Source organism: Cryptomeria japonica, unplaced genomic scaffold (assembly GCF_030272615.1).
Source record: "Cryptomeria japonica unplaced genomic scaffold, Sugi_1.0 HiC_scaffold_713, whole genome shotgun sequence".
Classification (NCBI taxonomy): Eukaryota; Viridiplantae; Streptophyta; class Pinopsida; order Cupressales; family Cupressaceae; genus Cryptomeria; species Cryptomeria japonica.
The window spans coordinates 1-15,000 of record NW_026729496.1 but is presented as its reverse complement, the minus strand read 5'-3'; the positions used below and the strand labels follow the sequence as shown (position 1 = coordinate 15,000).

The window sequence follows — 15,000 nt, the reverse complement described above, 5'->3', positions numbered from 1 at the left end:
TGCCCCGGGTGCGCACCTCGCGTGCACCTTCGCCGCGGTGGGCACCATGGCGTGCACGAAGTCGGAGCCCGGTTTGCCCCGGGTGCGCACCTCGCGTGCACCTTCGCCGGGGTGGGCACCTTGGTGTGCAGACCTTGGCTGGGTTGCGCGCCCTGGTGGGCACCATGGTGCGCACCAAGGAGCGCTCCGAAGTGTGCTCCAAGGTGCGGCCTGCACGAAGTCGGAGCCCGGTTTGCCCCGGGTGTGCACCTCGGGTGGGCACCTTGGTGCGCATGCCTTGCCTGGGCTGCGCACCAGGGCGGGCTCAAGATGGCACCCGCGTTCCTTTTTTTTCACTATCTTTCAAAACGGAAATTTTAAAATCTCATTTTTTTTTGCCTTTTTCTGGAAATTAGTGAAGGCAGCGCATCAAAGGTGCGCACCTCGCTGCCCACCACGGTGCGCAACGCCGGTGGGCACCCGGGAGTGCTTCGAAGTGTGCTCCAAGGTGCTGCGTGCACGTTGTCGGAGCCCGGTTTGCCCCGGGTGCGCACCTCGCGTGCACCTTCGTCGGGGTGGGCACCTTGGCTGGGTTTGCCCCGGCTGCGCTCCGAAGCGGGGTTATTGGAGCGCCGCCTCTTTTTTTGTCGGAGCGTTTGGTGGGGTTTCTCGCATTGGCTCTTCCGAGGCCCGGTTGCCACCCTGGCGCGCACGAAGTCGGAAGTAGGGTTAATTGCCCGGGTGCGCACCTTTGCCAGGGTGGGCACCTTACCTGGGCTGCGCACCAGGGCGGGCTCAAGATGGCACGCGCGTTCCGTTTTTTTCACTATCTTTCAAAACGGAAATTTTAAAATCTCCTTTTTTTTTTGCCTTTTCTGGAAATTAGTGAAGGCAGCGCATCAAAGGTGCGCACCTCGCTGCCCACCTTGGTGTGCTCTGAGGTGCGCACCCGGGAGCGCTACGAAGTGTGCTCCAAGGTGCGGCGTGCACGTTGTCGGAGCCCGGTTTGCCCCGGGTGCGCACCTCGCCTGCACCTTGGCCGGGGTGGGCACCTTGGCTGGGTTTGCCCAGGGTGCGCTCCGAAGCGGGGTTACTGGAGCGCCCCCTCTTTTTTTGTCAGAGCGTTTGGTGGGGTTTCTCGCATTGGCTCTTCCCAGGCCCGGTTGTTGGGTGCGCTCCCACCCTGGCGCGCGCGAAGTTGGAAGTTGGGTTAATTGCCCGGGCGCGCACCTTCGCCAGGGTGGGCACCTTGGTGCGCACACCTTGGCTGGGCTGCGCACCAGGGCGGGCTCAAGATGGCACCAGCATTCCCTTTTTCTCACTATCTTTCAAAACGGAAATTTTAAAATCTCATTTTTTTTTTGCCTTTTATGGAAATTAGTGAAGGCATCGCATCAAAGGTGCGCACCTCGCTGCCCACCTTGGTGTGCTCCGAGGTGCCCACCACGGTGCGCAACGCCGGTGCGAACCCGGGAGCGCCCCGATGTGTGCTCCAAGGTGCGGCGTGCACGAAGTCGGACCCCGGTTTGCCCCGGGTGCGCACCTCGCGTGCACCTTGGTGCGCACACCTTGGCTGGGTTGCGCGGCCTGGTGGGCACCATGGTGCGCACCAAGGAGCGCTCCGAAGTGTGCTCCAAGGTGCGGCGTGCACGAAGTCGGAGCCCGGTTTGCCCCGGGTACGCACCTCGCGTGCACCTTCGCCGGGGTGGGCACCTCGGCTGGGTTGCGCGCCCTGGTGCGCACCAAGGAGCGCTCCGAAGTGTGCTCCAAGGTGCGGCGTGCACGAAGTCGGAGCCCGGTTTGCCCCGGGTGCGCACCTCGCGTGCACCTTCGGCGGGGTTGCGCGCCCTGGTGGGCACCATGGTGCGCACCAAGGAGCGCTCCGAAGTGTGCTCCAAGGTGCGGCGTGCACGAAGTCGGAGCCCGGTTTGCCCCGGGTGCGCACCTCGCGTGCACCTTCGGCGGGGTTGCGCGCCCTGGTGGGCACCATGGTGCGCACCAAGGAGCGCTCCGAAGTGTGCTCCAAGGTGCGGCGTGCACGAAGTCGGAGCCCGGTTTGCCCCGGGTGCGCACCTCGCGTGCACCTTCGCCGCGGTGGGCACCATGGCGTGCACGAAGTCGGAGCCCGGTTTGCCCCGGGTGCGCACCTCGCGTGCACCTTCGCCGGGGTGGGCACCTCGGCTGGGTTGCGCGCCCTGGTGCGCACCAAGGAGCGCTCCGAAGTGTGCTCCAAGGTGCGGCGTGCACGAAGTCGGAGCCCGGTTTGCCCCGGGTGCGCACCTCGCGTGCACCTTCGCCAGGGTGGGCACCTCGGTGCGCACACCTTCTCAATGTTTTCTTGCCTTTTCTGGAAATTGGTGAAGGCAGCGCATCAAAGGTGCGCACCTCGGTGTGCTCCGAGGTGCGAACCCGAGAGCGCTCCGAGGTGCCCACGAAGTCGAAAGTCGGGTTAATTGCATTGTTTTCCCCGGGTGCGCTCCGAGGTGCGCAACATCGGCGCGCACCAAGGAGGGCTCCGAAGTGTGCTCCAAGGTGCGCACGATGGCGTGCACCTCTGGTGCGCACGATTCGGAGCTCGGTTTGACCGGGGTGCGCACACCTTGGCTGGGTTGCGCACCTTTTGTGCGCTCCAAGGTGCGCACGAAGTCGGAGCTCGGTTTGCCCCGGGTGCGCACCTTCGCCAGGGTGCGCACCTTGATGCGCACGCCTTGGCTGGGCTGCGCACCTTGGTGGGCGCCATGGTGCGCACCTTTCGTGCGCTCCAAGGTGCGCACGAAGTCGGAGCTCGGTTTGCCCCGGGTGCGCACCTTGGTGGGCGCCATGGTGCACTCCGAGGTGCCCAAGATTGGTGCGCACCAAGGAGCGCTCCGAAGTGCGCTCCAAGGTGCGCGCGAAGTCGAAAGTTGGGTTAATTGTCCGGTTTGCCTCGGGTGCGCACCTTGCGTGCACCTTCGCCAGGGTGGGCGCCTTGGTGCGCACACCTTGGCTGGGCTGCGCACACCTTGGCACCCGCGTTTCCTTCATTTTAAATTTTTTTTTTTTACAATCTCTCAAGTGGGAAATTCTATAATCTCAACTTTTTTTGCCTTTTCAGGAAACTTTTGAATGGAGCGCATCATTGGTGCGCTCCGAAGTGTGCTCCAAAGCTCTCTCCAGCTGCGTGCACCTGCCCCGGCCGCGCACCCGGCCCCGCCCAGCTTCGCTCACCTGTCCCGGGCGTCTGGTGCGGAACCTTAGAGTAAGAAACATCACCGTGCACCTTGGCCAACGTGCGCGACTCGACCGAGCGCGCACTGGCCGAGGTGCACACCGATTTCACCTGGGTGCGCGCGCAGCACCTCGGGCGCACCGGGGTGCGCGCACAACGCCCGGGTTGCACCGTGGCCTGTGTGCTCGGGGCGCCTCGGGTGCGCGCTCGGTGTCGCCCCCGCGCGCGCGGTAGTGCGGGCAGCGCACCCCGGCCCGGCCCGGCCCCGACGAGAACGCAAACGGGCAAAAGGTTTATTCAAATAGCATTGCGATGCCCGGCGAAAAACTAAAAAAGGGTGCAACACCGGGACTTCCCGGGAGGTCACCCATCCCAGTACTACTCCGGCCCAAGCGCGCTTAACTGCGGAGTTCTGATGGGATCCGGTGCACTAACGCTGGTATGATCGCACCCGTTATGAGCTTGTCGCAGTGTGTACTTAGCAAACCGCGACCCACGTGCGAATCCACCCCGGCCACCCACCCCCGTCGAGGTGCACACCCTCCCTCGCGAAGTGCGCCCCGTTCGCCAAGTGTGAGCCCTGCCCGGGTGCGCGCACCTTGCTAGGGCGTCGGGTGTGCACCCGGCCCGGCCTACGTGCGTGCACCTGTAGGGGGCGTCGTGTGCGTGCAGTGTCCCGTCTGCAACGCGGTGCCCACACACCACCTCGGGCGCAACGACCTGCGCTCACATGTGGGCCGAGTGCACCTTGGTGCATGTTCGGGGCGCCTCGGGTGCACGCTCGATCTTGCCCCGGTGCACCAAGGCGCTCGGTTTGCCCCGGGTGCGCACTTGGTGCAAGGTGGGCACCCAAAATAGGGATCAAGCACCAAAACACAAGTTTCGGGATGCAAAATGGGACCCAAGGACCACAAATGCGTTCCAAGACCCATGATGGGTCCACGAGAACAAAAATGTGTTCCGAGACTTAATAAACAAATATTGGGTTTTAGGAGAAGAAACATGCTCTGATGCCCAAAACGAGAATCGACCCCGAAAAGGCCACAGGCCAAAAGTGGGATGCGAGACAAAAAAAAATGGGACCCGAGGACCAAAATTGGGTTCCCAGGTCGAAGACAGGGCAACCGGACAAGAAACGACCTCTAAGGCTCGAAATGAGTCCCGACGACTAAAACTTGACAAGAAGCACCCATCAGGCACCCAACTCGACACCCATGGGATGCCGACCCACCCGGGCTTCCACCTAGCACACCTTGGCACCCACCCACCCTCGCACCCAACCTCGCACCCAACTTAGCACCTTTGAACCCACATTGGCACTCACCCTGACCCTGGCACCTTGGAACCCACATTGGCACTCACCTTGACCCTGGCACCCACCTTTGCACTCACCTTGGGACCCACCCTGGCTCCCACCTCGGCACCCACCCAGACACCCACCTTGGTTCCTTGGCACCCACCTTGGATCCTTGGCACCCACCCCGACACCCACCTTGGCACGCAACTTGGCTACTTGCCACCCACCTTGGCTCCTTGACGCCCACCCCGACAACCACCCCGTGACCTACCCTGGCTAGGGTTGGTGCACACCCACCCTGGTGCCCACCTTGGCACCCACCCTATGACCCACCTTGGCACGCACCTTAGTACCCACCCCGTTACCCACCCTAGGACCCACCCCGTGACCCACCTTGGCCAGGGTGGGTGCCTTGGTGCGCACAACTTGCCTGGGCTGCACACCAGGGCGGGCTCAAGATGGCACCCGCGTTCCGTTTTTTTCACTATCTTTCAAAACGGAAATTTTAAAATCTCATTTTTTTCTTTTTTTTGCCTTTTCTGGAAATTAGTGAAGGCAGCGCATCAAAGGTGCGCAATGCTGGTGCGAACCCGGGAGCGCTCCGATGTGTGCTCCAAGGTGCGGCGTGCACGAAGTCCGAGCCCGGTTTGCCCCGGGTGCGCACCTCGCGTGCACCTTCGCCGGGGTGAGCACCTTGGCTGGGTTGCGCGCCCTGGTGCGTACCAAGGAGCGCTCTGAAGTGTGCTCCAAGGTGCGGCGTGCACGAAGTCGGAGCCCGGTTTGCCCCGGGTGTGCACCTCGGGTGCGCACCTCGCGTGCACCTTCGCTGCGGTGGGCACCTTGGCTGGGTTGCGCGCCTTGGTGGGCACCATGCAGTGCACGAAGTCGGAGCCCGGTTTGCCCCGGGCGCGCACCTCCGCCAGGGTGGGCACCTTGGTGCGCACAACTTGCCTGGGCTGCGCATCAGGAAGGGCTCAAGATGGCACCCGCGTTCCGTTTTTTTCACTATCTTTCAGAACGGAAATTTTAAAATATCGTTTTTTTTTGCCTTTTCTGGAAATTAGTGAAGGCAGCGCATCAAAGGTGCGCAACGCTGGTGCGAACCTGGGAGCGCTCCGATGTGTGCTCCAAGGTGCGGCGTGCACGAAGTCGGAGCCCGGTTTGCCTCGGGTGCGCCCTGGTGGGCACCATGGTGCGCACCAAGGAGCGCTCCGAAGTGTGCTCCAAGGTGCGGCCTGCACGAAGTCGGAGCCCGGTTTGCCCCGGGTGTGCACCTCGGGTGGGCACCTTGGTGCGCATGCCTTGCCTGGGCTGCGCACCAGGGCGGGCTCAAGATGGCACCCGCGTTCCTTTTTTTTCACTATCTTTCAAAACGGAAATTTTAAAATCTCATTTTTTTTTGCCTTTTTCTGGAAATTAGTGAAGGCAGCGCATCAAAGGTGCGCACCTCGCTGCCCACCACGGTGCGCAACGCCGGTGGGCACCCGGGAGTGCTTCGAAGTGTGCTCCAAGGTGCTGCGTGCACGTTGTCGGAGCCCGGTTTGCCCCGGGTGCGCACCTCGCGTGCACCTTCGTCGGGGTGGGCACCTTGGCTTGGTTTGCCCCGGCTGCGCTCCGAAGCGGGGTTATTGGAGCGCCGCCTCTTTTTTTGTCGGAGCGTTTGGTGGGGTTTCTCGCATTGGCTCTTCCGAGGCCCGGTTGCCACCCTGGCGCGCACGAAGTCGGAAGTAGGGTTAATTGCCCGGGTGCGCACCTTTGCCAGGGTGGCACCTTACCTGGGCTGCGCACCAGGGCGGGCTCAAGATGGCACGCGCGTTCCGTTTTTTTCACTATCTTTCAAAACGGAAATTTTAAAATCTCCTTTTTTTTTTGCCTTTTCTGGAAATTAGTGAAGGCAGCGCATCAAAGGTGCGCACCTCGCTGCCCACCTTGGTGTGCTCTGAGGTGCGCACCCGGGAGCGCTACGAAGTGTGCTCCAAGGTGCGGCGTGCACGTTGTCGGAGCCCGGTTTGCCCCGGGTGCGCACCTCGCCTGCACCTTGGCCGGGGTGGGCACCTTGGCTGGGTTTGCCCAGGGTGCGCTCCGAAGCGGGGTTACTGGAGCGCCCCCTCTTTTTTTGTCAGAGAGTTTGGTGGGGTTTCTCGCATTGGCTCTTCCCAGGCCCGGTTGTTGGGTGCGCTCCCACCCTGGCGCGCGTGAAGTTGGAAGTTGGGTTAATTGCCCGGGCGCGCACCTTCGCCAGGGTGGGCACCTTGGTGCGCAAACCTTGGCTGGGCTGCGCACCAGGGCGGGCTCAAGATGGCACCAGCATTCCCTTTTTCTCACTATCTTTCAAAACGGAAATTTTAAAATCTCGTTTTTTTTTTGCCTTTTATGGAAATTAGTGAAGGCATCGCATCAAAGGTGCGCACCTCGCTGCCCACCTTGGTGTGCTCCGAGGTGCCCACCACGGTGCGCAACGCCGGTGCGAACCCGGGAGCGCCCCGATGTGTGCTCCAAGGTGCGGCGTGCACGAAGTCGGACCCCGGTTTGCCCCGGGTGCGCACCTCGCGTGCACCTTGGTGCGCACACCTTGGCTGGGTTGCGCGGCCTGGTGGGCACCATGGTGCGCACCAAGGAGCGCTCCGAAGTGTGCTCCAAGGTGCGGCGTGCACGAAGTCGGAGCCCGGTTTGCCCCGGGTGCGCACCTTCGCCGCGGTGGGCACCATGGCGTGCACGAAGTCGGAGCCCGGTTTGCCCCGGGTGCGCACCTCGCGTGCACCTTCGCCGGGGTGGGCACCTCGGCTGGGTTGCGCGCCCTGGTGCGCACCAAGGAGCGCTCTGAAGTGTGCTCCAAGGTGCGGCGTGCACGAAGTCGGAGCCCGGTTTGCCCCGGGTGTGCACCTCGGGTGCGCACCTCGCGTGCACCTTCGCTGCGGTGGGCACCTTGGCTGGGTTGCGCGCCTTGGTGGGCACCATGCAGTGCACGAAGTCGGAGCCCGGATTGCCCCGGGCGCGCACCTCCGCCAGGGTGGGCACCTTGGTGCGCACAACTTGCCTGGGCTGCGCACCAGGAAGGGCTCAAGATGGCACCCGCGTTCCGTTTTTTTCACTATCTTTCAGAACGGAAATTTTAAAATCTCGTTTTTTTTTGCCTTTTCTGGAAATTAGTGAATGCAGCGCATCAAAGGTGCGCAACGCTGGTGCGAACCTGGGAGCGCTCCGATGTGTGCTCCAAGGTGCGGCGTGCACGAAGTCGGACCCCGGTTTGCCCCGGGTGCGCACCTCGCGTGCACCTTGGTGCGCACACCTTGGCTGGGTTGCGCGCCCTGGTGGGCACCATGGTGCGCACCAAGGAGCGCTCCGAAGTGTGCTCCAAGGTGCGGCGTGCACGAAGTCGGAGCCCGGTTTGCCCCGGGTGCGCACCTCGCGTGCACCTTCGCCGCGGTGGGCACCATGGCGTGCACGAAGTCGGAGCCCGGTTTGCCCCGGGTGCGCACCTCGCGTGCACCTTCGCCGGGGTGGGCACCTTGGTGTGCAGACCTTGGCTGGGTTGCGCGCCCTGGTGGGCACCATGGTGCGCACCAAGGAGCGCTCCGAAGTGTGCTCCAAGGTGCGGCCTGCACGAAGTCGGAGCCCGGTTTGCCCCGGGTGTGCACCTCGGGTGGGCACCTTGGTGCGCATGCCTTGCCTGGGCTGCGCACCAGGGCGGGCTCAAGATGGCACCCGCGTTCCTTTTTTTTCACTATCTTTCAAAACGGAAATTTTAAAATCTCATTTTTTTTTGCCTTTTTCTGGAAATTAGTGAAGGCAGCGCATCAAAGGTGCGCACCTCGCTGCCCACCACGGTGCGCAACGCCGGTGGGCACCCGGGAGTGCTTCGAAGTGTGCTCCAAGGTGCTGCGTGCACGTTGTCGGAGCCCGGTTTGCCCCGGGTGCGCACCTCGCGTGCACCTTCGTCGGGGTGGGCACCTTGGCTGGGTTTGCCCCGGCTGCGCTCCGAAGCGGGGTTATTGGAGCGCCGCCTCTTTTTTTGTCGGAGCGTTTGGTGGGGTTTCTCGCATTGGCTCTTCCGAGGCCCGGTTGCCACCCTGGCGCGCACGAAGTCGGAAGTAGGGTTAATTGCCCGGGTGCGCACCTTTGCCAGGGTGGGCACCTTACCTGGGCTGCGCACCAGGGCGGGCTCAAGATGGCACGCGCGTTCCGTTTTTTTCACTATCTTTCAAAACGGAAATTTTAAAATCTCCTTTTTTTTTTGCCTTTTCTGGAAATTAGTGAAGGCAGCGCATCAAAGGTGCGCACCTCGCTGCCCACCTTGGTGTGCTCTGAGGTGCGCACCCGGGAGCGCTACGAAGTGTGCTCCAAGGTGCGGCGTGCACGTTGTCGGAGCCCGGTTTGCCCCGGGTGCGCACCTCGCCTGCACCTTGGCCGGGGTGGGCACCTTGGCTGGGTTTGCCCAGGGTGCGCTCCGAAGCGGGGTTACTGGAGCGCCCCCTCTTTTTTTGTCAGAGCGTTTGGTGGGGTTTCTCGCATTGGCTCTTCCCAGGCCCGGTTGTTGGGTGCGCTCCCACCCTGGCGCGCGCGAAGTTGGAAGTTGGATTAATTGCCCGGGCGCGCACCTTCGCCAGGGTGGGCACCTTGGTGCGCACACCTTGGCTGGGCTGCGCACCAGGGCGGGCTCAAGATGGCACCAGCATTCCCTTTTTCTCACTATCTTTCAAAACGGAAATTTTAAAATCTCGTTTTTTTTTTGCCTTTTATGGAAATTAGTGAAGGCATCGCATCAAAGGTGCGCACCTCGCTGCCCACCTTGGTGTGCTCCGAGGTGCCCACCACGGTGCGCAACGCCGGTGCGAACCCGGGAGCGCCCCGATGTGTGCTCCAAGGTGCGGCGTGCACGAAGTCGGACCCCGGTTTGCCCCGGGTGCGCACCTCGCGTGCACCTTGGTGCGCACACCTTGGCTGGGTTGCGCGGCCTGGTGGGCACCATGGTGCGCACCAAGGAGCGCTCCGAAGTGTGCTCCAAGGTGCGGCGTGCACGAAGTCGGAGCCCGGTTTGCCCCGGGTACGCACCTCGCGTGCACCTTCGCCGGGGTGGGCACCTCGGCTGGGTTGCGCGCCCTGGTGCGCACCAAGGAGCGCTCCGAAGTGTGCTCCAAGGTGCGGCGTGCACGAAGTCGGAGCCCGGTTTGCCCCGGGTGCGCACCTTCGCCGCGGTGCGCACCATGGCGTGCACGAAGTCGGAGCCCGGTTTGCCCCGGGTGCGCACCTCGCGTGCACCTTCGGCGGGGTTGCGCGCCCTGGTGGGCACCATGGTGCGCACCAAGGAGCGCTCCGAAGTGTGCTCCAAGGTGCGGCGTGCACGAAGTCGGAGCCCGGTTTGCCCCGGGTGCGCACCTCGCGTGCACCTTCGGCGGGGTTGCGCGCCCTGGTGGGCACCATGGTGCGCACCAAGGAGCGCTCCGAAGTGTGCTCCAAGGTGCGGCGTGCACGAAGTCGGAGCCCGGTTTGCCCCGGGTGCGCACCTCGCGTGCACCTTCGCCGCGGTGGGCACCATGGCGTGCACGAAGTCGGAGCCCGGTTTGCCCCGGGTGCGCACCTCGCGTGCACCTTCGCCGGGGTGGGCACCTCGGCTGGGTTGCGCGCCCTGGTGCGCACCAAGGAGCGCTCCGAAGTGTGCTCCAAGGTGCGGCGTGCACGAAGTCGGAGCCCGGTTTGCCCCGGGTGCGCACCTCGCGTGCACCTTCGCCAGGGTGGGCACCTCGGTGCGCACACCTTCTCAATGTTTTCTTGCCTTTTCTGGAAATTGGTGAAGGCAGCGCATCAAAGGTGCGCACCTCGGTGTGCTCCGAGGTGCGAACCCGAGAGCGCTCCGAGGTGCCCACGAAGTCGAAAGTCGGGTTAATTGCATTGTTTTCCCCGGGTGCGCTCCGAGGTGCGCAACATCGGCGCGCACCAAGGAGGGCTCCGAAGTGTGCTCCAAGGTGCGCACGATGGCGTGCACCTCTGGTGCGCACGATTCGGAGCTCGGTTTGACCGGGGTGCGCACACCTTGGCTGGGTTGCGCACCTTTTGTGCGCTCCAAGGTGCGCACGAAGTCGGAGCTCGGTTTGCCCCGGGTGCGCACCTTCGCCAGGGTGCGCACCTTGATGCGCACGCCTTGGCTGGGCTGCGCACCTTGGTGGGCGCCATGGTGCGCACCTTTCGTGCGCTCCAAGGTGCGCACGAAGTCGGAGCTCGGTTTGCCCCGGGTGCGCACCTTGGTGGGCGCCATGGTGCACTCCGAGGTGCCCAAGATTGGTGCGCACCAAGGAGCGCTCCGAAGTGCGCTCCAAGGTGCGCGCGAAGTCGAAAGTTGGGTTAATTGTCCGGTTTGCCTCGGGTGCGCACCTTGCGTGCACCTTCGCCAGGGTGGGCGCCTTGGTGCGCACACCTTGGCTGGGCTGCGCACACCTTGGCACCCGCGTTTCCTTCATTTTAAATTTTTTTTTTTTACAATCTCTCAAGTGGGAAATTCTATAATCTCAACTTTTTTTGCCTTTTCAGGAAACTTTTGAATGGAGCGCATCATTGGTGCGCTCCGAAGTGTGCTCCAAAGCTCTCTCCAGCTGCGTGCACCTGCCCCGGCCGCGCACCCGGCCCCGCCCAGCTTCGCTCACCTGTCCCGGGCGTCTGGTGCGGAACCTTAGAGTAAGAAACATCACCGTGCACCTTGGCCAACGTGCGCGACTCGACCGAGCGCGCACTGGCCGAGGTGCACACCGATTTCACCTGGGTGCGCGCGCAGCACCTCGGGCGCACCGGGGTGCGCGCACAACGCCCGGGTTGCACCGTGGCCTGTGTGCTCGGGGTGCCTCGGGTGCGCGCTCGGTGTCGCCCCCGCGCGCGCGGTAGTGCGGGCAGCGCACCCCGGCCCGGCCCGGCCCCGACGAGAACGCAAACGGGCAAAAGGTTTATTCAAATAGCATTGCGACGCCCGGCGAAAAACTAAAAAAGGGTGCAACACCGGGACTTCCCGGGAGGTCACCCATCCCAGTACTACTCCGGCCCAAGCGCGCTTAACTGCGGAGTTCTGATGGGATCCGGTGCACTAATGCTGGTATGATCGCACCCGTTATGAGCTTGTCGCAGTGTGTACTTAGCAAACCGCGACCCACGTGCGAATCCACCCCGGCCACCCACCCCCGTCGAGGTGCACACCCTCCCTCGCGAAGTGCGCCCCGTTCGCCAAGTGTGAGCCCTGCCCAGGTGCGCGCACCTTGCTAGGGCGTCGGGTGTGCACCCGGCCCGGCCTACGTGCGTGCACCTGGAGGGGGCGTCGTGTGCGTGCAGTGTCCCGTCTGCAACGCGGTGCCCACACACCACCTCGGGCGCAACGACCTGCGCTCACATGTGGGCCGAGTGCACCTTGGTGCATGTTCGGGGCGCCTCGGGTGCACGCTCGATCTTGCCCCGGTGCACCAAGGCGCTCGGTTTGCCCCGGGTGCGCACTTGGTGCAAGGTGGGCACCCAAAATAGGGATCAAGCACCAAAACACAAGTTTCGGGATGCAAAATGGGACCCAAGGACCACAAATGCGTTCCAAGACCCATGATGGGTCCACGAGAACAAAAATGTGTTCCGAGACTTAATAAACAAATATTGGGTTTTAGGAGAAGAAACATGCTCTGATGCCCAAAACGAGAATCGACCCCGAAAAGGCCACAGGCCAAAAGTGGGATGCGAGACAAAAAAAAATGGGACCCGAGGACCAAAATTGGGTTCCCAGGTCGAAGACAGGGCAACCGGACAAGAAACGACCTCTAAGGCTCGAAATGAGTCCCGACGACTAAAACTTGACAAGAAGCACCCATCAGGCACCCAACTCGACACCCATGGGATGCCGACCCACCCGGGCTTCCACCTAGCACACCTTGGCACCCACCCACCCTCGCACCCAACCTCGCACCCAACTTAGCACCTTTGAACCCACATTGGCACTCACCCTGACCCTGGCACCTTGGAACCCACATTGGCACTCACCTTGACCCTGGCACCCACCTTTGCACTCACCTTGGGACCCACCCTGGCTCCCACCTCGGCACCCACCCAGACACCCACCTTGGTTCCTTGGCACCCACCTTGGATCCTTGGCACCCACCCCGACACCCACCTTGGCACGCAACTTGGCTACTTGCCACCCACCTTGGCTCCTTGACGCCCACCCCGACAACCACCCCGTGACCTACCCTGGCTAGGGTTGGTGCACACCCACCCTGGTGCCCACCTTGGCACCCACCCTATGACCCACCTTGGCACGCACCTTAGTACCCACCCCGTTACCCACCCTAGGACCCACCCCGTGACCCACCTTGGCCAGGGTGGGTGCACCCACCCTGGTGCCCACCTTGGCACCCACCCATCCTAGCACCCAGCCTGTGACCGGGCTTGGAACCCAACCTTGCACCCGCACCCGTCTTGGCCAGTGTGGGTGCGCACCCATCCTGGCACCCACGTTGTGACACACCCTTTAACCCACGCACCCTAGCACCCACGTTGGCACCCACCTTGGAACCCAACCTAGCAACTTGGCACCCACCCCGTGACCCACCTTGGCATCCACCATAGCAGTCGCCGACTTGGCACCCACCTCGGCACCCACCTTGACACTTGTGGACCCACCTTGCCACTCACCCTAGCATCGACCCATCCTAGCACCCACCCTGGCACCTTTGCACCCTAGCACTCACCCATCCTAGCACCTAACCTGTGACCCACCTTGACACTCACCCTCGCACCCACCTTGGAACCCAACCTAGCACCCACCCACCCTGACACCAACCCTAGCACCTACCCACCCTTGCACCCACCCTGTGACCCATCTTGGCACCCACCCATCCTACCACTCAACCTATCACCCACCTTCTCACCCACCTTGGCATCCACCTTAGCACCCACCCACACTGGCACCTTGGCACCCACCTCGGGCAAGGTGGGTGCACACCCACCCTGGCACCCAATTTAGAACCCACCGAGCATGTTACCCACCTTGGCACCCACATTGCAGCCCACCCTAGTACCCACCCTATGACCCACATTGGCATCCACACCCTAGCACCCAGGCACCTCGACACCCGCCTTGACACCCACCCTAGCACTGAACCTGTGACCCACCTTGGAACTCACCCTAGAACCCACCCACCCTGTGAACCACCTTGGCATCCACCTTAGCACCCACCCACCTTGGCACCCACTCTAGCACTCACCCATCCTAACACCCAACTTGTTACCCACCTTGGCACCCGCCCTCGCGTCCACCTTGAAACCCACCCTAGCACCCACCCACGCAGGAGCCCACCTTGGCACCCAACCTAACACCCACGCATCCTGGCACCCAACTTGTGACCCACCTTGGAACCCACCCTAGTACCCACCTTTGAACCCACTATATCACCAACCCACCTTGGCACCCACCCTATGACCCTCTTTGGAATCCACCCTAGCACGCACCCACCCTGGCACCCACCATGGAGCGCACCCTAGCACCCACCCACCTCGGCACGCACCTCAACACCCACCTTGGTGTGCGCACTGCGCCAACCTCTCAAAGACCCTATGTGGTGCGCTCCAAAGTGTACACCTTTGGTGCGCTCCAAGGTGCGCACCTTTGGTGCACACCGAGGTGCACACCAAAGTGTGCACCGAGGTGAGCACCAAAGTGCACTCCAGGGTGCACACCAAGGCGTGCACCTTTGGTGCGGTCAATGCAAACGAATTCGGAAGTTGGGGTCGATGTCCTAATCGCTGCTGCAGACTACACGTATGAGAATCGGACAAATAGCTTTATATAGGGGAGGTGTTGCGTTTGATGGGTCGACTCCCCTGGTTGTGTGCACTGCACCAACTTCAAAGACCCTGTCTTGTTTAAGAAGTCAAAAGTTGGGGTGGATGTCCTAATCATTGCTGCAGTCTACGCATGTATGAGAATCAGACAAATAGCTTATATAGGGGAGGTGTTGCATTCGGTGGGTTGACTCCCCTGGTTGTGCGCACTGCGCCAACCTCAAAGACCCCGCATAGCAGAAGAAGTCGGAAGTCGGATTTTGGTGAGCACCAAGGCGTGCACCTTTGGTGCGGTCAACGCAGACGAATTCAGAAGTTGGGGTGGATGTCCTAATCGTTGTTGCAGGCTACACATGTATGAGAATCAGACAAATAGCTTATATAGGGGAGGTGTTGGGTTTGATGGGTCAACTCCCTTGGTTGTGCGCATTACGCCAACCTCAAAGACCTTGTTTTCGTTAAGAAGTCAAAAGTTGGGGTCAATGTCCTAATGGCTCCTGCAGGCTACACATGTATGAGAATCGGACAAATAGCTTATATAGGGGAGGTGTTGGGTTTGATGGGTCGACTCCCCTGGTTGTGCGCATTACGTCAACCTCAAAGACCTTGTTTTCGTTAAGAAGTCAAAAGTTGGGGTCGATGTCCTAATTGCTCCTGTAGACTACACATGTATGAGAATCAGACAAATAGCTTATATAGGGGAGGTGTTGGGTTT

General features: G+C 62.0%; 2 non-coding genes across 2 annotated transcripts; both read right to left on the bottom strand.

Annotated features, from left to right (window-relative positions):
* Positions 1–3,521: 3,521 nt before the first annotated feature.
* LOC131872645 (5S ribosomal RNA) lies at positions 3,522–3,640 on the bottom strand. Its single transcript, XR_009370761.1, has one exon. It is a non-coding gene; the product is annotated as a 5S ribosomal RNA (ribosomal RNA).
* Positions 3,641–11,457: 7,817 nt separating this feature from the next.
* Positions 11,458–11,576, bottom strand: LOC131872651 (5S ribosomal RNA). The gene has a single exon (XR_009370767.1). It is a non-coding gene; the product is annotated as a 5S ribosomal RNA (ribosomal RNA).
* Between the last annotated feature and the right edge of the window lie 3,424 nt (positions 11,577–15,000).